The sequence below is a fragment of the Pan paniscus genome, chromosome 4, assembly GCF_029289425.2.
Source record: "Pan paniscus chromosome 4, NHGRI_mPanPan1-v2.0_pri, whole genome shotgun sequence".
In the NCBI taxonomy this organism is placed as follows: Eukaryota; Metazoa; Chordata; class Mammalia; order Primates; family Hominidae; genus Pan; species Pan paniscus.
The window spans coordinates 111,827,812-111,853,355 of record NC_073253.2 but is presented as its reverse complement, the minus strand read 5'-3'; the positions used below and the strand labels follow the sequence as shown (position 1 = coordinate 111,853,355).

At 38.9% G+C, this 25,544-nt stretch overlaps 1 long non-coding RNA gene across 1 annotated transcript in view; it reads right to left on the bottom strand.

Annotated features, from left to right (window-relative positions):
• Positions 1-265: 265 nt before the first annotated feature.
• Positions 266-25,544, bottom strand: part of LOC129397804 (uncharacterized) — a 36,981-nt gene continuing 11,702 nt past the window's right edge. Inside the window, exons 2-3 of the long non-coding RNA XR_008625422.2 lie at positions 21,518-21,644; positions 266-3,549 (exon numbers count right to left, since the gene is read on the bottom strand). This is a non-coding gene — a long non-coding RNA (uncharacterized LOC129397804). The remainder of the gene's footprint in view (positions 3,550-21,517; positions 21,645-25,544) is intronic.

The following is a 25,544-nucleotide window of genomic DNA, read 5'->3' as shown; positions in this document are numbered from 1 at the left end:
GTCAGCAGGGGGTCCACGTCCTGATGTTATGTTTTTTCCTACTGCTGAATAAATGATTTCCTCCTCCACCACCACACTCATACGTGTGTCCTCATTAGTATGTATGAACTGAGTGGAATAAGCATTGGGAGATTTACACTGTACTGCATTCAACTTAATTAATAAGAAAGGGAGCCCATTTCTAGGGGAGGGAGTCAATGTTCACAGGTTCCTACATTCTGCTGTTTAATTAATAAGCCCGTCATACGGAAAAGACTTTAACAGTGCCCTCCTCATTTTCTCTACCTGTCTCAACTATTAACTAAACCTTTCAGTGACCTTCAGATGTTAAGGTGCCCTGATCTTTAGCTAGCACCTCCAATGTAATTATGACCTTAATGTTCTTACCCAACACTCAAGTCGGTCATTCAATGAATATCAAAAGAGGCTCAACCATTGGCCCGGCAGTATGGTAGGTGCAGAGGACACAAAAGTGAACTAGGTACAACCTGATTTTTAAGTAAATTTCAGTTAAGTAGAGGAGACAAGATATTTTAAAAAGTCAAGAAATAGGGAGATTTCTGAAGTAGGGGGCTGTATGCGCACATTTCTAAGACAGCCTCAAGAGATGGCAATGGGAGAGCGGGGCATAGAAGGAAGGCAGTCAGAGAAGGTGTCACAGGGAGCTGATATCTGCACAACGACTTAAAGGACAAGTGCCCACCTCCCTACAAGACTGAGGCAGGTTCATCAGTGGGTACCCAGCACCCAGCGCAGAGCAAGTGCTCAGTGCAATTTCCTGAATTAAGTTTGCCAAGCATGGAAGGGTGTGACAGCATTTCGGGGGATGGGGTGGGTGCAGTACACGGGCAAGGGCCAAATGGTCTTAGTGTGTTCTGAGAATCACAAGTAATTTGTTATAACGGAGAATATGGTTTGAGCGAGGAAGTGATGAATGAGGGGGCTGGCAAGGGATTATAAAAAACTAAGCTGATAAAATTGGGTAAAATAAATGGCCATCTTCCAAGAATTTTTACTTAACAAAAACCTAGAAGCATAGCAGTGCTCATGTTAACTTCACACAAAAACAAGCATAATATGAGAAGTGCCTGGATAATCATCTGGTATTGTTCCTTGACTTGTTTGCATAGAAAAAAAAAAAAAAAACAGAGCCAGGTGTCTCAACAATAAAGTATATTTCTTTCAGTTTGGAATGGCGAAAAAGCTCTGGAGATAAATAGTGGTGCTGGTTGCACAACAATGCCAGTGTACTTAATGTCACTGAATTGTACACTTAAAATGATTAAAATAGCAAAGTGTATGTTATGTGTATTTTACTATAATAAAGAAAAGTATTTCTTGAGTGCCTATCATGCTCAAGACACATAGACTTACCTAAGAGAATTTTCGTAATGATTGATGTCAAGCTCACTGGCTTTAGTACGTTATTTTTTATTGGGATGTAAGTACAGACACACAGGTCATTAAGTATACATCTCGATGAATTTTAATATCTGCACCAATCACTACCTGGATCAAGATGTAGAACATTTCCAGCAGGCTCCCGCCTGCCCCTTCCCAATAACAAACTTCCCACAAAGCTAACTGCAATTTTGATTTCCATTTGAAAAAAAAATTTTTTTAAATATGTGTTTATCCTCACTTTTTCTTGACTTTATGCAGAACAATCTTTTGACAGTTGCTGACATTGCTGTGTATTTTGTTTTGTTTTGTTCTGTTTTTACTGTGTAACAAACTGGCCACAAACTTAGTGACTCAACACAACACAAATTCATTATCTATTGATCCTGTCGGGTTAGCAGTCCAGGCATGGGTTAGCTGGGGTCTCTGCTCAAGACTTTGCCAGGCTAAAATCAAGTAGCAGGTTAGGGCTGCTAGCTCATCTGAGAGGAAGAGCCCTCTTCCAAGCTCGCCGGTTGTTGGTAGAATTCATTTCCTTGCAGCTATATTCCTGAGGTTCCAGTATTCTTGCTGGCTGTCAGTCAGGCCTCCCAGATGCCACCTTCTCATGCTGAACCATGGTCCCCTCCTCTACCAACTGGGCAGCTTACTTCCTCACGGTCAGTAGAGGATGGCCTCTGCTGCCGCTTGTCTCTGTATTAGCTCAGGCCCACCCAAGGCAATATCTCTTTTGATTAACTCCAACTCAACTTATTTTGGACCTGAATTACATCCACAAAATCCCTTTTGTCATATAACATAACATAGTGACAGGAGCAATATCCCACGGTATTCACAGTGCCGCCCACACTCAATAGGAGAGGATTATACAAGGTGTGTTCCTTATATACAAGGTACACTGTGGGGAGGAATCTTGGGATCTTGGGGCTATCTCAGAATCCTGCCTATCACAGTTGCTTTCAGTTATTTCACCTGACCACAAATGCAATGAGATAATAATTTTATTATTTAGGACATTCGTCATTGAAAATTTAGAAAATGCAGATAAAAGAAAAGTAAAATAAAAATTAATATACTATTTACTATTATAACCAGATATAATTAGCATTTTAATGAATTTACTTCCAGGTTTTTCCTAAGCATTATAAATATACATATGTAGGTATTTCTAGAAAGAAGATGATGCTATACAGACTAATATTAGGTAACCATTTAAGTGGAATTTTCAGTCTGGTTATTCATTGTGTTATGGGAGAACTATTTTTATCTTTTGGTTTTGAACCTATTATAGAGTGGCCCTGTGCTTATCTATACAATATGCTACAATATATAGGTATATATGTACAATGTTAAATTTTGCTAAACTAGAATTTAACAATATGTAAACATCAGCAAAATATCCAAAAAGCCCCCTTTCCGTGTAGTAAACATGGAGAATATATGGTCCAGGAAGAACCTCCTCAGCTTAAGAGATGGCACAACTAAGCTTTTATTGGCTAGCAGGAGGTGCAATTAACAAGCAGAACAGTGAGGTATATCCTAACTCATTGTTACTAATGATTTTTCTCTTTTTAAATCTGTAATGGTAATTAGAACACTCACAAATACTCCATTTTTCCTTCTCAAAGCATATGTTAAGATTGCTTTTCCTTGTCCCCACATGGCATGGCCTATGTGACTTATCTTGGTCATGAAATGAGAACAAAAATGATATGTCATTCCAGGGCAAAAACATAAAGAAAGAGTTTGTGATTGGTGATGTCACCTTCGCTCAGCTCTGTGACCCTGTGAGCTGCTTTGAGATGGTGTTTCCACCAGCTGGGTGCCTGGGTGGTCTTGATTAGCAGAGCATCCCCTCCGCTATAAGTTCACATTGAGTGAAAAACAAAATGTTGCTGTGGCAAGCCCCGAAGAGTTGTTTCTTGTTGCAGCATAACTAGCCAAACCTATCTAATGCAAAAACTAAAGTTTGAAAACAACCTTTCTGTTTTTATAAATTAGAGCTGATTCAAATTCATACCTATAAAAAAATTTGTCTCTTATTTACTTACATTTGAATGGAAGGGAATGGGTAAAGAAAACATGAACATACTGAGAATGCATGCGGGGGCCTTGTCCTCAGGGTGAACATCTTCCTTCATGTGAGACCTGGTGGGAACAGATTGACAAAAGCAGAACAGCAGATTATCATACTGGGGCTGGTAGGCCAGAGGCCGAAGCACCTGTTCACCTTGACATATACTATTCACTGCTAGTTCATCAAATTAGCTAGAAACTAAAATTGAATGTATCTAAACATATGTTCAAGCTGTTCAAATCTAATTCCACTAAAATCCACTTTTAAAAGCAGGGCACCATATAGAATTACTTTTAAAATATATGAATAGGCCTTTGTGTGCACTTTACTCTTTATAGTCATTTCCACTATGAATTTGCCAAGTGAGTCTTTTGACTCAATGCTGTGGCCAGTTACAATTCCGTGTGGTCAAGACATGTATGGGTCATGATATTTGCTGTTAATACAAAACAAAACAAATAAGCAAACAAAAATAGAAACAGTCCTGTGTTGAGTATGATGAGGTGAAATCAGATTTTTAGCAGAGGTGAAATCAGATTTTTAGCAGAGAGCAGAAGAATGATTTTAGTCAGGTGGCATTGTTATTAGAATTGATATTGAAATGGACTCCTGATATGGTTTGGATCTGTGTCCCCACCCAAATCTCATGTGGAATTGTAGTCTCTAGTGTTGGAGGTGGGGCCTGGTTGCAAGTGATTGTTTCGTGGGGGTGATTTTCTTTCTTTCTTTCTTTCTTTTTTTTTGAAATGGAGTCTCACTCTGTCACCCAGACTGGAGTGCAGTGGTGCGATCTTGGCTCACAGCAACCTCCGCCTCCTGGGTTCAAACAATTCTCCTGCCTCATCCTCCCAAGTAGCTGGGATTACAGGTGCCTTCCACCATGCCCAGGTAATTTCTGTATTTTTTAAGTAGAGACAGGGTTTCATCATGTTGGCCTGGTTGGTCTCAACCTCCTGACCTCAAGTGATCCGTCTACCTCAGCCAAAGTGCTGGAATTAAAGGCATGAGCCACTGCACCCAGCTAAGGGATGGTTTTCTTATGAATGGTTTAGCACCATCCTCTTGGTGCTGTTCTCATAGTGAATGAGTTCTCATGAGATCTGGCTATTTAGCGTGTAGCACTTTCCTCCTTGCTCTCTTGCTCCTACTCTGGTCATGTGATGTGCATGCTCCCACTTTGCTTTCCCCATGATTGTAAGTTTCCTGAGGCTTCCCCAGAAGCTGAGCAGATGCCAGCATTAGGCTTCTTGTACAGCCTGTAGAACCATGAGCCAGTTAAACCTCTTTTCTGTATAAATTACCCAGTTTCAAGTTTTTTTTTTATAGTAATGCAAGAATGAACTAATACACCACCATAGGGTCCACTCCCCCTTCTTTGGATACTTGTCCTGGTTTTTTTTTCGGGTAGCCACACCTCCCATGAGTCCTTGCCCATTGAAGGAGACTGATTGTCCCCTGTTCCCACTGAGGGTGGGGTATGTAGTTCAGGCATAACCTACTCAGTGTGCTCCCCTCCCCTGGCTACAGTGATTGCTTCAAGCATGGATACACAATATGTGGGCCAATAAGACTGGAGAAGAAATTTTCTGTAACCTCTGAGAAGTATCCTTTCTCTTTTCTGAAAGCTTCTGGAAATGGGCATCTCTCTGGTTCTCTCCAAGGACATATGTGAGAGCAAGTATCTTGAGAAAATGTCAGCAGTCAAATTACCACTGTGAGGTAAGGCTAAGTCATATTACCACCTAGGTAAGGCTAGCCTCAGAGGGAATCTGCCATTGTGGTAGGCAGAGGAAAAATGGAAAGAAACCTCAATGACATTGTTGAGTCACTGAATTTTACAATCCAGAGTTTTTTCTTACTTGTAGACTTCTAGATATATAGACCACTATATGTGCTTTTATTGTATATTGAAGCTACTTTTTGTTGGGCTTCTGATTCCTTATATCTAACATGCTTAAACTAACATAACTAAAGACTGACTAGAAATACAGTTGCATAAAGACCTGGATGGAATGCAAAAATCAGAATGCAGTTGCCCATTTCAAAGCAAAGGCTTTAAGCAGGACATGATTCCAAGTGTCCTAAAATGATAGGTTATATGAAGTCGTTTGCAGTTCCAATTATGTTGAACAGAATGGTAAATGGTAAAATTTTAGATGTGTTTTTTTCAGAGGTTTTGTTGGGTAAAGAGGTGTAATCAGGAAGGGAATGGCAGACAAAAAGGAGAGAACAAAGATTTGATGATAATAATAGCTAATGCTATATTACATTTGCCATGTGTCCAGCAGTGTTCAAGGCAGAAGACGTATTTTCTCATTTGCTCTTCCTAATAGTCTTGCAATATGAGTATATTTATCCCCACTTGTTTACAAAGAAGAAAACAGAGGGACCAGAGGTGCCCATGCCATAGGACCCACAGCTAATAAGACCTGCAATTCAAGCCACAAGGTCTGGCTACAGTGCTGGCACCACTACCCTCTACTGCTTTTGCCATTTGGGTCCTTTAAGGCTGATGTAGAAGTATCCATCTATTGATACTGAATGTTCCCTGAGTATGCTTTGTTTGTAGCATCCTTTAAAATCCACCAGAAATACCCAGGATTCATCTGGATGAAACAAGGTGTTCAGACAGGGATGTACCTGACAGAACCCACATAGGCACTGTTTGTGAATAAATTAATTATGCCAAGGAATTAGGTAAGCAGAGGGGGTTCTTCTGCCAGTTGCTTGCTCAGACTTCACCTCCACCTACTTACCTGGTGATTTCATTGAGAGCCAAAGTTCCTTTTGTAAACAGATTCTACATTTCTTCCTCATGCCTTTCTACAGAAAAGGATGTTATATTAGGATGAAAAAAGCATCCATTTAAAAAAAAGGATGCCTTTTTGCTAAAATTGTAACAATGTTGGTTAAACCTAATGCAGCTGTAAAAGTAAAGAAAACAAAACATTAAAGAATGCCTTAAAAATTCTGGTGGCAGAAATGGAAGTTCTCATCATTTTCATTGAAAATGCAAAGACTGAGCTCTACGAGTTAATGGAGAAAGTCTTTATTAAGCTCTTTCTGCATTGCCAACAACGTTGTGTATAAGATAAAGTAGGAAATAAAAAAAAACGCATACAGATGGTTACTATTTTTAAATACTCATTTATTTTACTTCTTCTCTGTATCTCATCTTTTCTTCCCTTTCCAGTAAATCTCTCCCACCTCACCCCCATTCTAGCACAAGATCAGATCCCTACTCAATTGGAAGAGACACAGAAAAGAGTGGGAAACAGGGCAAACCACAAGCTTTTGTGTCTTTGTTTTATAAAAGCCTAAACCCCTGGGGAAAGAGATTCTCTATTCACATTCTAAAGAAACAGGAATGGAGAAGTTCCTCCAAACTCCAGCTCCCTGGGCTTGGGGAAGGGTGGAAGAGGCGGAGGTCTGGGACCAGTTTCAAGAGCAGAGAGGAATTGTGTCCCGCATTAAGCAGCCCACTAGGAAGCCTGCCAGCCTGGAGAGGGATGGCTACATTGTGCACATTGACAGAAACATAAGCAGCCTTCACAAAGATTCCTGGGCTCACAGCATGACATGGGAACAGCAGAAGATCATTAAAACTGAGGACAGAGATGACAAGCTCTCAGGCCTACCCTGTGTGCAGTAACAGAGGACCCAGTGTCTCCAACCTCCTTACCACTTGGCTCTGTGGAAGATGCCAGAACAGCCTCAGGGGAGAAGTTAGATTATCCCAAGACAAGCTAAAATTTAGTGGTGTTTTGCTTGTTGGCTTGTTTTTTCACAGGCCCAACAGAATGGGAAAATCATAATCAGATCTTAGGTTGAGATTCAAAAAGCAAAAGATGAAGCATTGTTTGCAGATCAGAGTTTGGCATGTGGATTTCACGGCTGCTGCAGGAGAATGCAGCAATCCTGCCGTAAGAGATTAGAATCTTCTGGCCTGCAGAATACAGAGGGAAAGCAAATCTGAGAACATCCCAAACAGAAAGTAGCTGAATAATAGAACCTGTGGTAGAAAGAGATAAGATCCTGAGCTGGGAACCCAGTGAAACTCTCTGGAGAAGGTAGAATGTGGCATGGCACCTCGGCAGAGGGTGTGAAAGTACAGATGCACAGCGGAAGAAGCAGGGCTCTCCAAACATGGACAGTGTGAGCAAGGACTCAGAGATGGGCGTGTGCATATGTATTCAAGAGTGAGGATAAGAAGGAAATGCATTTGATTGACTGAACTGAGGGAATAGTAAACAACTAGATAAATAAAGCTGGACCACCCTTAGAGGGTCTTGAGTGCCTGGCTCAGACATTTATATGGACACCATAAACAGGACCCCAGTGCAGAGCCTCAAACTGGACTGTGAAATGATTTTTAAAACAGCATTCTAAGATTAACATAAAGTCACTATGATAGATTATTGATAGCTTGTGAAATTAGAACTAAGGTGAGTATAGGGGAGGCCATTTTAGTATCTAGAGAAAAAGGGAGGTGAAGGCCTGCATTAGGGATAGATGGAGAAGGAAATGTGTACAAGAAATAGTGGAAGAAAATGTTTTGAAAAATGGAATTCACTTTGGCAAGTTGGAATTATGACTTTAGCATGCTATTTAGCTGAGCTCACAATCAACTGATCACACTGGGGATGACGGTTTATTTAAGTAATATTACAGGCAAAAATGGTACAATATATTTCAGTTTGCTATTTTAAGCTGCTGTTCACCTTAGCCCCTTTGAAAATACGTTGTCTTGACTAGGTTGAGAAAGAATTACAGAAGTAAAGAGGAAACAAGTGTTTGCAATGTCACAGTATTTTCATTTTTATAATGTTTGGTGCTAGTGCTGTTTATGTCTTCTGATACTTTGACACATTGTTGCATGAAGCAACTATGAGGACAAACATGTCTAATTTCAGGAACAAAGTCACCTTAGAGTAACTGAATCTATTAGTCCTAGGTAAGTAAGAGAGAATTTATGAAGAAACAAACAAGATTTGTGCAAAAACTACCTCTAGAACATAAAATACATTCAAAACGTATGCAGGAAATTGCCTCAGCAGCTTAGCAGAGTCTTTGGATTGAAAGTCCTCACTTCAAATCCCAACCCTGACACTTAATAAATGTGGCCTTGGACAAGTTACTTAAAAGACTAGCCCTAGGACCTTGGTGCAAATTAGAGACAGGTACCCCTTTGAGCAGATGAAGTCCAAGGAGACTGGAGGGGTCATTTTTGACTCACTCCCTTGAATGGGCACCCATGCACAGTATGCAATCCACATAACTGGATACAGTCGCTCTGTTACTTGAAATCTGCATTTTCATTTCTTCTTTGTATATTGAAGAAAATAATAGTATCTGTCTGATGGGGCTATTTTGAGGACATAATTGCTATAGAACATGTAGAGTGTTTAGTATAGTCCTGGCACATTTTAAACATGCTACAAATGTTTACTATTATTATTGCATTATTATTATTTATCTAAATCTCTCATGTTTTAGGGTAGAGGTTGGCAAAGTGTGACTCACAGACCAAATGCTGCCTACTGCCTGTTTTTGCATAGTGCAAGAGCTAAGAGTCATTTTTATATTTTAAATGGTTGGACAAAAATCTAAAGAAGGCTATCTTGTGATGCATGAAAGTTCTATGAAATGCAAATGTTATTGTCCATAAGTAAAGTTTTATTGGCACACAGCTATGCTCATTCATGTATGTATTGTCTGTGGCTGCTTTCATGGGATAGTGGCAGAGTTGAGAGGTAGTGTCAGAGATGAGATGGCCCATAAAGCCCAAAACATTTTCTATTTGGCTTTTTATGGAAAGCACTTGAAGACCCCTGTTTTAGTGTGTTTTTTTGTTTTGTTTTCTCACTAGTTTCAGAGTATGTTCTTCAATCTTTTCCAAATTAAAATGATTTTTAAAATACTTGAACACTAGTGAAGATCAAGCTGTTGAAAGACAAGCATTCTTATCCTTTCCAAGTATTTTGCAATATCTTTCAAAAACACTCTCACCTCTTTTCAGGGTGATGACAATGTGCCTAACATTAAGTCTCCTTCTAACATACAGAGATAGTGGTGGCATAGCACTGCACCAGAGCCCAAGCAAAAGCATGCTTGAAGAATCTGCCGTGAAGTGTAACTATACGTTAAACAGGTTCAGAGTTGGACTCCTATTTTGTGTGGACAGGCACCAGGCAAAGTTTGGCTATCTAATAATGTCAACATGTATAAACACAAAACAACAAGTTCAGTTGATCATTGAGATGTTTTAACTATTTGATGCAAAAATCCAGATATTTGGAAACATCTGGATAACGGATTACATTTTTCACTTTTCATCTAGATTTGGCATTCAGCTTATTTCAGCTAATAAGAACAGCCAAACATTAGCCATGTTCTAAATATTAACATGTGAGAAAACACTCTCCCTTTCACCTTTCCAAGATAAGCTTGCTGCTTCTGTTTCTTCCTATTCAGTACATTGACGGTTTTCTTCTATTTTATCCTCTATTTCTCATCTCTTTTCTTTCCTATTTTTTTCTTCTTAACTTTCTCTAGTTCCTCTAGCACAATCTTTACTGTCAAAACTTCTTAAGAGTGTCTTCTTTTCAATCCCTTTTATCCAAGGAAGAAAAATGATTTGCTTTACAATAATTGAAATTCTTAATTAAAACCCAATGTTCAAGGCTTTATAAGGCATAAATGGCTTCTTAATTGCTGGGAGCCTGGTTTGTGTACAATTTACCACACCATGTCCATGGCAGAATTCAAGGGAAAGGTCACAGAGAGACAGCTTTATTTATCTAGTCATTTTTTAAATTAATTTCAATTGATTTTTAACAATCTGTTTGATGTTATAATTGTATGTAAAATCCCTGTGATATAATGCAGACTTCTCTGGGCCACTTATTTACAATTATGGCAGTTATGCTTTTCCTTGACTTGGGCTATTTCAGGATGCATGGTTATGGTCCACACTGGGCTACAGTCTTGTGCTGCAATAACGTGGACCTTGCCAAGATAAATGCAATCATCTCTCCCTGCTCCCCTAAATTCTTGATGGATGCTCTGCCTTTATGAAGTCTTGCTGTGAACACAGCATTTAATCTGTGATGCTCTTGTCAGGATGTCTTTTGCACATTCCCAGGGAGGGCTCTTTCTTCTCCAAACAAAACTGTAGATTTAGCTATAGCCTCAGATCCTATAAACAAGAATAGCAGCTGCAAAACTGTGAATTTTATTGTCTTTGGTCCTAAGCTGCTGACTTCATGATTAAAAAAAAAGAGCTTCAAAAAGAAAATAGAAAGTATCTTGATTTTAAAATAATTATTGTATGATCTCCAGAGGTAGGGAGCTATGTTATGTTCATACAAACATTTAGTATCCCATTTAGTTAAAGATCACTACAAACACACCATTTTCCTAAAATCCTTTATAATTAAAGAGAAAAAAGTTATGCTTATAACATTAAATTCATCAGTTTAATTTTAGTGCCAGCCAAGATCATGGAAATACTTAATACAAAAATCCTTGAAGAATGTAAGTAGTGATGATAAAATAACAACCAGTATGGTTGTATGACTGGAAAATCATGCCAGACCAATTTAATTTGCAGGTAAAATTACATTACCAAGTATGCCATTACAAAAATATTATAAAGATATTTCTGGATAGCTAACTTATCTTAATATCTTGGGGGATAGAAAGGGATGACAGTGATTTTTAATTAGATTAATTTTATATAAGAAGCTATTTTATAGACTACATGCTTCCTCAGGTCTCTGCCAGAAAGCTTATATTCCCAACATTTAGATATCTTTTTGTTCTTTGCTCATGTTGGAAAAAATAAAAATAAAGAAAAAGAGCCAAGATCATCTCAGCTCCTCTACTAAAGTATGTATTAAGAAGTTATCACTTTCCACTCTACTTCCCACCTGACATTCTTAACACCCAGCCAGACCCGTCAACACAGGATTTCAGCCCCTCAGAGGAGGGAGAGGAGGGAGGGCAGAGGACTCTCATGACATCTCACTCTTCCTTTCTGGTTTAGGACACATCGCCCTCTTCACTGAGTGACTCACCAAAGAGCCTGGGAAGCAGTTCAATATGCTCCTAAACCCTTTGCTAAGAAAGGAATTTCTACCAGTTCATTGAGTTCTATAAATATATGAGATCATGCCTGTCCGCTCTAAGAATCTTCCAGTAAGCTTCCTATTCCACTCAGAATGAAATCCCCAATTGCATTTTAGGAGGACCTGCAAAGCCCACATCTGCAGTCCCAGCTTTCCTCTGGGACCCCAGACCCTCCCCTTTCCCATCCCCATTCCCCACTCTGTACCAGCCACATGGGCCTTTTCTCTGCTTCGCACTTCATATGTGCCAAAGGACTTCTACACTTGCTCTTTCCTGGAACAGCCTCCCACCAGGTCGTCCAGTGGCTCACTCAGGTCATGTAGGTCTCTGCTGTAAGGTGAAACCCTCAAAGAGACCTTCCCTGATCACCCCGTAGGAAGGAGACTAGCAGCCCTGATAGATGTCCACATCCTAATCCCCGAAACTTGTGAATATGTTGCCTTACATGGCAAAAGAGGCCTTGCAGGTATGATTAAGAATATTGAGATGGGAAGATTGTCCTGTATAATTGGGATGGGCCTAACATAATCATAAGGGTCCTCATGAGAGGGTGAGAGTAAGTGAGAGATTTGAAGATGCTAGGCTGCTGACTCTGAAGACAGAGAAAGGGCACTGAGCCAAAGAATACAGGTGACTTCTAGAAGCTGAGAAAAGCAGGGAAACAGTTTTTCCCCTAGAGCCCCCAGAAAGAATGTAGTCTTGCTGACATTTTTATTTTAGCCCAGTGAGACCCATTTTGAACTTTTGACCTCCAGAACAGTAGGATAATAAATTTGCATTATTTTAAGCCATCAAGTATATGGTAATTTCTTATGGCAGCAATAGGAAACTTAAAAATAACCTGCCTTCCCCAGTCTCCACCAGGTTACTTCTGACTCCAGCACTCTGCTTTATTTTTCTTCATAGCATTTCCCACTACTGGAAATTGCATTGCTTTCTCATCTCTTTGTCTGCTTGTCTATTGTTTGCAACAGGATTTACACTTCATGAGGATGGAGACTCTGCTTTGTTCATCTCTCATAGGTAAAAGTTACCCGGAGAGAGTAGACACTCAGTGGATCATTGTTGAATGAATGACTGAAAACATACATAAATTAATACTTATTAAAACCAGACCCCACTGCAAGATAATTTGGGTGCTTGTGGAATTGAGTGTGTTCACGTATGTGTGAGTGTGTGTATAGGGATAGTAGTCATCGTGGAGTAAGAGAGGTAGTGGGTAATCATAGTGGTGGTAGCAATAGTAGTAGCAGTAGCAGCAGTGGTGGGATTGTGGAATTTGACCTATTTCTGTGACGAGGCAATGGTCTAGGTTGATAATAATGAAAATATAATATTTCAAGAAGGCTTTTTATTAGATCCATATGAAAATGTCCTCTGTATATAAGTTCAGAATTGTTCTGAGCAATGTTACTGTTCAGACAACATCCTCAAGTGAAAGGTCCTACCCATAGGGTAATTACCAGTAGTTCAGTGTCCATACATGGATTGCATACCTTGACAAATTTCCCCAAATTATGTGACTGAAGACATCAATCTAGTTGTGATCAAAGCTGTAAAAAAAATATCAACTCTCAGAAAAATTAAGGTCAATATTTAAACTCTTGATATGTAAACCAAAAGGTGGTTCCCATATGAAAAAGGAATAGAGAAAAGGAAATTTTAAAATTGAATTTAATTGGTACCAGAAATCGACCTTAAATGAGTTATAGGCCCAATTAGTAAAGTGGATCTGAGTTGACATTTCTGTTTCCAGTGTAACAGTATGTTTATTTAACTACATTCAGAGTTTCTGTGCACTTGGAAAATCATCATTTTCTTTAAACTATTAATGACCTTCAAAGAAATAAAAAGATAAACTGTCTGTAACTTTCTTCAGCTGTGAACCATGTGACTGTCTGGCCACCTCACATGAATCCTAGTGAATCTAATTAAACAATCTGCTTCATTCACTCATTATTCCATGCTGTAGGCAATATGCTTAGAAATAAGGATTCCCGAGTAAAAGGTACAGGCCTTACTTTTAAGAATCTCACAAATGAAACAGCCACTATAGTAATATGATGTGATACAGATCAACTGGACAGTGTGCCTGGCTTAGGAGTGGTGGGAAGCACAGTGAATGATCTAGTTTTTTTTGGAGGAAGCAGGAAGTAGGAGCTATCCAAGCAAGATGGGTAGGGGTGAGCGGATGGGGGGCTGCGGTGGGTATATATTCAGGAAAGGCTGGGAAGCATGGGAAACCCTAGCATTGTGGGAGACACCCAACAGCACCCTTCAACTTACTTTTTTGATTTTTATTTTCTCAACACAACGTCAACATTGTGTTCAAACTCTTCCACACATGTTATGTAGGTATCACTGTGTTCCAAGTCACTCAATTAAAATTTGTATTTAAAACTCAAAATAGATATTTGTGATGAGATCAAGCTGTAGACAGAGGAAGAGGGAAAAGAGGTGCATGGCTGGAAGCTTCTCAAAACCACCAATTAGACTAAGAGCTGGGCAGTCTCAACTTCTCCTCAATGTTTCCAAATAAGAACTCCATCTATAATGACTTGTGATGACCTTTCTTCTGCCATCATCTAGTGTTTTATTCTCTAAATATCTTTTTTGTCTCTCTTCAGGATTTCTTTCCTCAAAATATCTAGCCACCACATGAGTATAAGACATTATGAAAATACACAGATTATTTCATTCTACTTTGAAAGACTCTCAGGTTGCAGACTCTATATAGAAAGAAAGGCCAGGCACCGTGGCTCACACCTGTAATCCCAGCAATTTGGGAGACCCAGGTAGGTGGATCACCAGAGGTCAGGAGTTCAAGACCAGCCTGGTCAGCATGGTGAAACCCCATCTCTATTAAAAACACAAAAATATTAGCCAGGCATGTTGGCACGCATCTGTAACTCCAGCTACTTGGGATGCGGAGGCAGGATAATCACTTGAACCCAGGAGGCAGAGGCTGCAGTGAACCGAGGTTGAGCCACTCCAGCCTGGCAGCCTGGGTGACAGAGAAAGACTGTCTTGGAGGTGAAAAACGGAAAGAAAGTTGAGGCAGGAGCCTGCTACAAGCCCTCAACTGCGGATCTTTTCTATTGATGTCAGATGCATTTCTTAGGCAGTGTACTCCATGCCAACCTTGAGCTGAATTAGCCACTTTAGCATGTTTGGAGTAGTGGTCTGAAGAGGATATCACACCATCTCTGTGGTTAGACAGCCATGGATTTAAATCCTGGTTCCGCCACCCCTTGTAGCTGTGTGATCTATGAAGGTAGTTAATTACCCTGAGGCTCAAATTTTCTATCTCTGAATCCAGTATACGCACACCTGCCTTTCAGCTTTGTGGTGAAAAGAAAGGACTGTAAATGTAAAGCACCCAAGTGGCAGAAAGAATATTTGTGGGATCTCCAGAAGCCCCTGGGATGAGTTTTAGTTAATGGATGGGGAGCCAAGGGATCCACGTCCCAGGTGGGTCAAGGAGTTTCCGTGCTTCTTCCATCCCTCTCTTGCTAGGTTGCAGCTACCATGGAAGCTGTGTATGCACATGGCATAGCCATAAGATGAGGGAGGGCTGCCACCCACATAGGACTTAGCAAAAGCAAGAGACTTTGGAGCTTAGTTCCTACTGCAGCATAGCAGAAACCAGTGGTTCTCAATGTGTGGTCCCTGGGTCAGCAATATCACCATTACCTGGGAATTGGTTAGAAATGTAAATTCTCAAGCTCCAACCCTGACCTGTTGTCTTAGTCCATTTGTGTTGCTATAAAGGAATACCTGAGGCTGGGTAATTTATAAAGGAAACAGGTTTATTCAGCTCATCGTTCTTCAGACTGTACAAAAAGCATGGTACCAGCATCTGCTTCTGGTGAGGGCCTCAGGCTGCTTCCACTCATGGTGAAAGGCAGGACGAGCTGACCATACGGCAAGAGCAGGAATCAAGAGAGAGAGGAGGAGGTGCCAGGCTCTTTACAAGAACCAGTTCTCATGGGAACAGAGTGAGAACTCACTCCCTCAAGAATGACACCAAGCTATTCATAAAGGATTCACACCCATGACCCATAAACCTCCCCGCCAGGCCCCACCTCCAACAGTGGGGACCAAATTTTAACACAAAATTTGTGGAGCCAACAAATCATGTCCAAACCATAGCACCTGCTAACTCAGAAAGTCTGAAGATGGGACCTGCAGTCTGTGTTTTAACAAAGCCCTCCTGAGAATTCTGGGGTACACTCAAGTTTGAGAACCACTTGTATCAACCATTCTGATTAACCAAATCCAGCACATAATAGTGTTCAAGAAATGCTAGTTATTATTATTTAGATAAACTACCTGTGACAAATTCGATACTGCAACTAAGTAAAAACACTCCAGGTTATATTCCTCACTACAGAATGTGTTGGTTATATTTTATAAATGGAGTCTGATCCCCAGTTAATACCTTCTCTGTTTGGAAATGAAGATAGTAGAATGGTTAAGATGATGAAGAAACATAGGATGTGGTAATCCAGATGCTGAAGTCAAGTTTATGATTGCAATTAAATTGATATGTGAGAATCATTGATGAGTTTTGGAAATCAAATCCCCCAAATTTATAAATATTTCATGATCAATTATGCAACACAGCTGCAGTTACCAAGTAGTAAACCTCATAAGAAAAGTTGCAGTTGCACAATGTTTTTAGAATTACATTTGTCTAATTTAAGCTATACAACAGAGTGTGTATGTGTGTCATGTATGTGCCCATGATAGTGTGATAGTGAGGCTGGCCTTCCTTGATAAAATACTAGTATTTATTTATAATGAGATTTATTGCAATTTTGCCTTCTTACTTTTTCTTTGTTCTTTAATGTCTGTTTAGATTTTTAAATTTTGCTTTGGCTCCTCTGGTGCTTTAAGTGCTGGAGCCTGTGGTTCTCAAACAGAAAAGTGCAGACTGTATACTCAGGCTGAGCCACAAATATATCATATGATGACCTTGGAAAAATCCTAAATTATATAGTACAGAGCCTGAGGTTTTGATTGTAAGACAATTGTCCCACACTTTGAATGCCTAGCCTCATTAATATAATGTGATAATCCGTTTTTCTCTTATGAGTGCTACATGACATATATTTACTTGTCCTAATTAAATTGAGTTAAAAATAAACTCTAAGAATGTGTTGGCATGCCTGGAGCTTTCCTAGAGATCAGCAAAGTCAGATCTGGGAATCACTTTTCTGAGAATATTACAACTTGACCAGGCCATTGCAACCTCATTTCCATCTTTATTCTCAAAACCTCGGAGGAAATCCCCAACTAACAAAAGGATTTTTATAAATGAAGTCAGTTCTCTGTTTTGCAGTCCCTTAAAGATTCATGCTTACTCACCTTGGAGTTTCATTCCACCTGCAGAATCCATTCATCATTCATTTAACAAATATTTTCCCTCACTTCAGTTATTTTTCTATTTTATTTCCCAAGCCCATTCACATTCTTTTATAAGCAGCCAATCTGATGTGTGTAATGTATATCTTTGTGTTTGTGCTTTTGCAAAATGTATACTGCTGTCTGTATGCATGTATTTTTAAATTTTGTGTATTAGATATTATATTTTGTGTGTTAGATATTTTTGTGTTAGATATCTAATTTCTTTCATACCTCTTACACTCTGCACTACATTTTTGGAAACAACTCTATTGCCGTACAGCTTGTCCATCATTTTCAATTATTTTATAATTATTACAAACCCTTTTGCTAACTATTAGATATAAAGGGTTGAAGAAGAAAATTCATGGTTTCCCTTTCCACAGAGCTCACATACTAGTTTAGAAAAAACATTTTAAAAACCCCATATACAGTATGGTGAGTACTTATTATTCATTTTTTTCAAAAATATCTATCAAATGCTTTCCGAGTGTTAAATATGATGTTAAGCACTATGGATAAAATAGAGAACAAGGCAGTAGTGATAACTGTCCTCAGGAAGCTTACATTCTGGAGGATTATCCAAGCCAAGTATTGAAGTTCAGTGGCAAATAACTAAATGGTTTTATGCAACAGAGCATGATAAAGAAATTTGTATCTTTATTCTGGATGAAGTATGAATAATGGGTTAGACAGAAGCAAGACTAGACTCAAGAAACAAGTTAGTTGCTGCAAAACAATTGAGAAACTATAGTGACTTCAAGAGGGCTGGTGCCACTGGAACAGAAGAGAGCGATGTGACATATTTTGGAAATGGTACAGACAGGATTTGATGATAGATTAATTATGAGGGGTAAAGAGGAATCAAGTCATGTCCCTGAGTTTCTATTCTAGAAACAGAGATGGAGAAGACTAAGCATGAATCAGGTTTTTGGGGAGAAAAGCAAAGTTCTCTCTGGGTGATGATGTCTATGTGGCATCTAAATGGAGGTATCAAACAGGCAATTGAGCATATGGAGCTGATTCTCAGAGAAGAGCTACGGACTGAGGATGCATATTCAGGAGTCACCACATATGGATAGTCTTTAAAATCATGGGAATGAATAAGAATGTAGAGAAAGGCAAAGGGGGCCCATTACAGATCCCAAATGTTTGGAGACCAGATGGAAGAGAAGGAGTCAGCAGGGAAATTATAAACAAGTGCTCAGGGAGGATCTACTGTATTTGGGTCATTTAGGTGTCTTTGGTTAATGCCCTTAGCCAAAGCTGTTTTTATGGAAAGGTTTTTAAAAAGGGGGCCTATATGGAAGGGTGTAAATCGGGAAGTAGAGATGGTGCATGCAGACAAATCTTTAGTGAATATGGGCTGAAGGGGAGAAAATAAGGTAGGGCCATATCTAAAGGGAAATTTTAGATTAAGAATTTTTTTTTAGGTAGGTGAGACTCGAGCATGATTAAAACATGATACAAAGGTGCATAGATAGTGGAAGTTTCCTGAGATACAGAACGACATAAAATCCAAGCTCAGAGGCAGGGTCCAGCTCCTAGTGAGAGGAATGCCAGCTCCGGGTTGATAACACCCACTCCATGCCTTTCTCTGAATACCATTTCACGGGCAAAATGAGATAAGAGGAGGAGCTAGTTTGAGAGCTCTGTTGAGATGGGTTTCACAATGAGCAGAAGGCAAAGGACCTACTCCTTGAAAAGTAATTTGTTCAAAGTTCACTGTCAAAAACACTAGGCCTCAAAACAAGAAGACATCTATAGAATTTAGCAGATAATCAGATTCAATATTGTCACAGGGCAAATGTGGGTTGAGAGAAGGCTGTCTGGTGGAAGAAAATTACTCCCTTCTGTCTGGGAAGAGACTACAACAGGCTTTGACAGAATCCCAGAGAAATTGGGCAGCCTTTCATTATATTTATCAAAAAGCTGAAAGCGCCCTGCTTTTTCAGCTTAAGCAGGCATATGGAGCAGAAGACAGATTCTCCAGGATAAATAAAATTCAGGAACATCAGAAGCAAGCGGGAGTGATTAACCAAATGGGGCGTGGTCAGAAGACGTACTAAGGCCTTTTAGCATTTCATTGGTCCCTGGCCTGGGGCTACCCCTCTGGAACCTTAGCTGTGAGTCTGCTAAGTCCTATGATGAATTTTCTGCTTAGGCTTGGGAAATAACCACACACAAATTAAACAGTATTTAATAACAGCTAAAGGATAGGTGTAAATATATCTAAAAATTATTTCTTGAAATCTTAGGCGAAAGGGTACAAGTGTTTAATTTCCTTAATCATCGTGTTCTCACAAATTAATACAAGTGTTTTGGCAGTTTCTGAGTTGACTTCTTATATACAGCAATAATTTTACCAAATCACATATTATGTTTTATTTTTCAAATCTTTATGTCATTAAGAAATACTGGTAGTTGAGTCACAAAGTTATACCCAAGGGGCCAATATTGACTTGGGAACAGCAACGTTGTAGCCAGAGTAGCTGAGAAGAGAAAAACCACCTTTGCAGGATTCGATTCTCAAACCCAAACTTATAAAATGATATCACAGGTAGTAAATAGAAGGGCAGTATATTTTGTTACAAAGAAAGCTAACTTGGGAACCGGTCTCTTAGTGCTATCCTGCTGCTCACATAGAGGTATAGTAATTTCAGGCAAGTTGCTAAACTCCTCAGTCTCTTCATCTGTAGAGTATTCACTAGGTACTCAAGAATTTTTAAGATCTCTCCCAGTTTTAAAATCCCTTACTCTGATGTATTAATCAGGATTCATGCAGTTCTAAGTGACAGAAAGAGACCTCAAACTGACTTCAGTTAAGAGGGGAGATTTATTGGTTCCCATAACTGCAAAGCTATTGGCAGCCTGCATAGCACCTTCTGAGAATGGAAAAAAGGGGCTCCTGAGTGAGCATTTGGCTTGGCAAGCAATGGGGACCTTTAGTAAAAAAAAAAAAAAAAAAAAAAGAAACTAACAAAAAACAATAAACAAGTCTCTTTCTCTGAATAGACACACCCTTACTCCCAGATGCGCACAACAGATTTCAGCACCTGTTTACCCTTTAGGCTGGGAATGCTTTGCAGTTCACAGTTGGCTCAACTCTGTATAGTGGCTCTGAATCCCGGGGTAGTCTGGCATCACTGCCAGCTGGATGGATGGACTCGAACACTGTCACCAGGACTTACTCTTTCCTCCTGGCTCTGCTTTGGTTGTTGCTGGATCCACCCCTTACCCCGTGTGTGTGTGTGATAGAGAGAAATTAAGGAAGAGAGAAGGAGAAAGAGAAAGTGACCAAGCTGGGTCATATGCTAATTCTTAAATCTGAGGGTGGGGCTGGGGTCCTGTCAAACCACAGGGATTGAGAGAGCAGAAGACCTCAATGTGCTGTTCCTAGAGAAAGGAGATGGATGCCCAGATGGAAAAGATAATCCATGTCGTTTTATGTATCGCTATGGTTTTCAATCAGCTTACCGAGTAGTCTTAGATGATCTGAGGAATCCCCCTCTGAAGTTTTTACATCGGCAAAAACTTTGACATTGTATTACCCATGCTGAAAATGGAGTATATTTGCACATTGCTGGTGGCATCATCAATTGGCATGAGGCTTTGGAACTCTATTGAGTAATTTTGATCAATAGTCATAAAATCTGCTTGTATCGTGTGGTTTAGTAATACCCCTGAGAACTCATTTTAGGGAAATAACTCAAATTTTAAAATTCATGTATGTGAAAATGTTTATTCAACATTATCTATAATAACAAGTTGCAAATGACCTAGATGTCGACCACTGGGGAATAGATAAGTCAATTAAAACTGAATAAAATGTTGAGTAGCCATTAAAATGGCAACTATAAAGGTTTTATGCTAAGTGAAAAAAGTTATGTACAAAATTATATAAACCTTTTGATGACTACCAAAAAAAAGGTAAGCGTATAGATAGCCCAGAAAGTAACGCCTAAAAATGGAAATCAGGTCAGTATTTCCAGTGGAGGGGTGATGAGGATATTGTCTTGTCTTTAAATTTCTGACAATATCAGTATAATATTGTTTTATAATAAATAAAGTTAATTGAACTTCAATAAAAGTTCAATAAATATTTTATTAAACAAAAATAAATAAACACACCCCTGAGTTCTGTGGTGAGAAGATTTATTTTCAGGGACTCAGACCTGAAGAGAGGTCTTTTTGAAAAATTTTGTTGGAAGGCTCAGAATGCATATGTCTGCAACAGGCCTTAATTAATATTGTTCAAAGGAAGATAAAGGGGAAAAGGGTGGTTATGGGGGAAGAGGGAAGAGAAAGTTGACTTTAAAAAGTTAATGTTTTAGTCACATGAGTAATACATGCATACATTCTCATTCTAAAACATTAAAAGTTTACAGCTAACATATCAGCTAAGGCTGAAGTTCTCTTTGACATCTGTCATAATCTGCTCAGGCTGCTGTAACAGTATACTACAGACTGTGTGGCTTAGACAACATAAATTAATTTTCTCACAGTTCTGGAGGCTGGAAGTCCAAGATCAAGTTCTCACAACATTTGGTTTCTGATGAGGGCTCTTTTCCTGGCTTGCAGATGGATGCCTTCTTGCCTTCTCACTGTGTCTTCACATGGACTTTCCTCCCTGCTGTGCAAGAAGAGAGAGAGAAAAAGAAAGGGATTGAGGGAGAGGAGAGAGAATTCTCTAGTGTCTTTTTTTTTTTTGAGATGGGATCTCACTCTGTCACCTAGGCTAGAGTGCAATGGCACGATCTTGGTTTACTGCAACCTCCATCTCCTGGGTTCAAGCGATTCTCCTGCCTCAACTTCCAGAGTAACTGGGACTACAGGCACCCACCACCACACCTGGCTAATTTTTGTATTTTTAGTAGAGACAGGGTTTTGCCATGTTGGCCAGGCGGGTATCAAACTCCTGACCTCAGGTGATCTGCCTGCATTGGCCTCCGAAAATGCTGGGATTACAGGCGTGAGCCACTGTGCCTAGCTGTGTCTCTTCTTATAAGGACAATAATCCCATCGACTTAGGACCCCATCCTGCCCCTTCTGACCTCATCTAACCCTAATTACTTCCTTATGCCAAATGCAGCCATACTGGGGGTTAGGAATTCAACATATGAATTTTGGGGGTACATACATGTTCAGTCCATAGCAATATCCCCCTGTACCTAGATGCTTTTTCCCCATTTCTGACTTCCATAATCAATTTCTTTTGTTTTTTAATTTTTTTTTATTATACTTTAAGTTCTAGGGTACATGTGCACAACATACAGGTTTGTTACATATGTATACATGTGCCATGTTGGTGTGCTGCACCCATTAACTTGACATTTACATTAGGTATATCTCCTAATGCTATCCCTCTCCCCTCCCCCTACCCCACAACAGGCCCCGGTGTGTGATGTTCCCCACCCTGTGTCCAAGTGTTCTCATTGTTCAATTCCCACCTATGAGTGAGAACATGTGATGTTTGGTTTCCTGTCCTTGCAATAGTTTGCTCAGAATGACGGTTTCCAGCTTCATCCATGTCCCTACAAAGGACATGAACTCACCGTTTTTTATGGTTGCATAGTATTCCATGGTGTATATGTGCCATATTTTCTTAATCCAATCTATCACTGATGGATATTTGGGTTGGTTCCAAGTCTTTGCTATTGTGAATAGTGCCGCAATAAACATACGTGTGCATGTGTCTTTATAGCAGCATGATTTATAATCCTTTGGGTATATACCCAGTAATGGGATGGCTGGGTCAAATGGTATTTCTAGTTCTAGATCCTTGAGGAATCGCTGCACTGTCTTCCACAATGGTTGAACTAGTTTACAGTCCCACCAACAGTGCAAAAGTGTTCCCATTTCTCCACATCCTCTCCAGCACCTGTTGTTTCCTGACTTTTTAATGATCACCATTCTAACTGGTGTGAGGTGGTATCTCATTGTGGTTTTGATTTGCATTTCTCTTATGGTCAGTGATGATGAGCATTTTTTTCATGTGTCTGTTGGCTGTATAAATGTCTTCTTTTGAGAAGTGTCTGTTCATATTCTTCACCCACTTTTTGATGGGGTTATTTGATTTTTCTTTGTAGATTCTGGATATTAGCCCTTTGTCAGATGGGTAGATTGTAAAACTTTTCTCCCATTCTGTAGGTTGCCTGTTCACTCTGATGGTAGTTTCTTTTGCTGTGCAGAAGCTCTTTAGTTTAATCAGATCCCATTTGTCAATTTTGGCTTTTGTTGCCATTGCTTTTGGTGTTTTAGACATGAACTCCTTGCCCATGCCTATGTCCTGAATGGTATTGCCTAGGTTTTCTTCTAGGGTTTTTATGGTTTTAGGTCTAACATTTAAGTCTTTAATCCATCTTGAATTAATTTTTGTATAAGGTGTAAGGAAGGGATCCAGTTTCACCTTTCTACATATGGCTAGCCAGTTTTCCCAGCACCATATATTAAATAGGGAATACTTTCCCCATTTCTTGTTTTTGTCTGACCTCCATAATCAATTTCTAAGTATAAGCATGTATTCAGATTTTTTTCTAAAACAGAAAATAAAACGTACCCATAGATTTATGAAGTTATTTTTATTCTGTGAACTTTAAAAAATCCTCCTGTGTATGGGCTTCTTTAACTTGTTTTTTGTAAAATGTATCTTGGTAAATTTTCGTAGTAGTATATGGGTGCTTGTTATTTTTTAACTGCTGCATAATATTCTAATACATAATTACCAGATTCTATTAACTATTTTATTTTTTATGATTGACATATAATTTGTACACATTTACAGGGTACAATGTGCTGTTTTCTTACATGTGTACATGTGTAAAGATCAAATCAGGGTAATTAGCATATCTATCACCTTACACATTTATCATTTCTTTGTGATGAGAACATTCAAAAGCCTATCTTCTATGTACTTGAAACATGCAATCCATTACTGTTAACTCTAGTCTCTACTATATAATAGAACACAGAACTTATTACTATCTAAGTGAGTTTGTAACCATTGACTAATCTCCACCCAGTCTATTAACTATTTTAAATAACTATCACCATATTGATAATTATTTAAGTCATTTCTTTTTTTTTCAATCACCAACAATTCTGCAATGAGAATCTTTATACATGCCTTTTTGTGTACAAAGGTGAATGTTTCTCAAAGATGACTTGCTGGGTAACAGAATATGCACATTATCAATTTTAATAGATATTGTCCAATTGTCCTTTAAGGTGGCTATACCAATTTATATTCTCACTAGTAATTTACGAGGCTGTTTGAACATTTGGCATTATCAACATATATTTGTCAACATTTGGTATTATCAACCTTTAATATCTTTGCCAATCTGATGAGTACAAGAAAATATTATATTACTGCTTAAATTTATATTCTCCTGATTGATGTTGAAGGTGAACATCTGGGATATATATTGACCAATTTCATGTTTTCCTAAGTATTACCCCTTTATGTGTTTTTCCCAATTTTTCCTATCAAATTGTTTATCATTGTCTTATTAAATTTGTATAACTCCCTTATATATTCTAGATGCTAATCCTTTGTCTGCAAATTAGGTTGCAAATATTTTCTCTTAATGTGCCTTCTTTTTACTTTATTTATGGTATATTTTGCCTTGGAAAATTTTTATTTTGGAAATAGTCACACTTTCTATTTTTTTCCTTTACAGGTTTTGCTTTTAGTGTCTTAAAAAGGCTTTCTCTCCCCCAAGATCATAATTGTGTTATCTCATGTACTCATTAAACCCTCATATTTTTAACTCTGATATTTTGTTTTTGTTGTTCTTTTACTTTTAGATATTTAATCCATCTGAAATTTATTTCCGAAAGTGGCGTGAGATAGGAATTAAGTTTACTGTTTTCCAAGTGGATAGTCAGTTATCCCAGTGCAGGAGGTTGATTTTTGTTGTTGTTGTTGTTGTTGTTAGAAGTTCATACTCTAAGAAGAGAAAACATTTTTGTATTTCACTGTTTCTGGAACCAGCTCAAAAGGAAAATCAACTGGTGTACACGGCCATGCCCAACACTGTCCCGAAGAAATTGACCACATACTTGGAAGCGCAGAACCTATGGTGCATTCATTCTTCATGCAACAGACATAGGTTGTAAGTATAATTTTAGTCAGGTTAGACATTAAGCCTGAATCAAGAGCTTTCTTCAACATTGATCCCTCTCAAAAGCAAATAATCTTTTTCATAAATCAAATTGCCAACCTCTGCTTTATCTCCTTTGTAATTAAGATTTTCCTATAATTTGGTTTTTGTTTGAATGAGTACACATTTAAATGTAAACAATTTGCTAAAATTGTGTTAGAGAAAGATTTGCCATAACATTACACACATTTTGGACCAACCTATATTTTGTTAAATTAGCGGTAACCTTAAACGCCACATGCCTCAAAGACATTTCGGACTTATGTGTATTTTCCCAAAGGGCTGAAACAAGGAACCAACTGCATAGAAGACGCGTACCCTCTTTGCCTGACCACGCAGAGCAGTAGGTGCGTGGGTGCTGACTC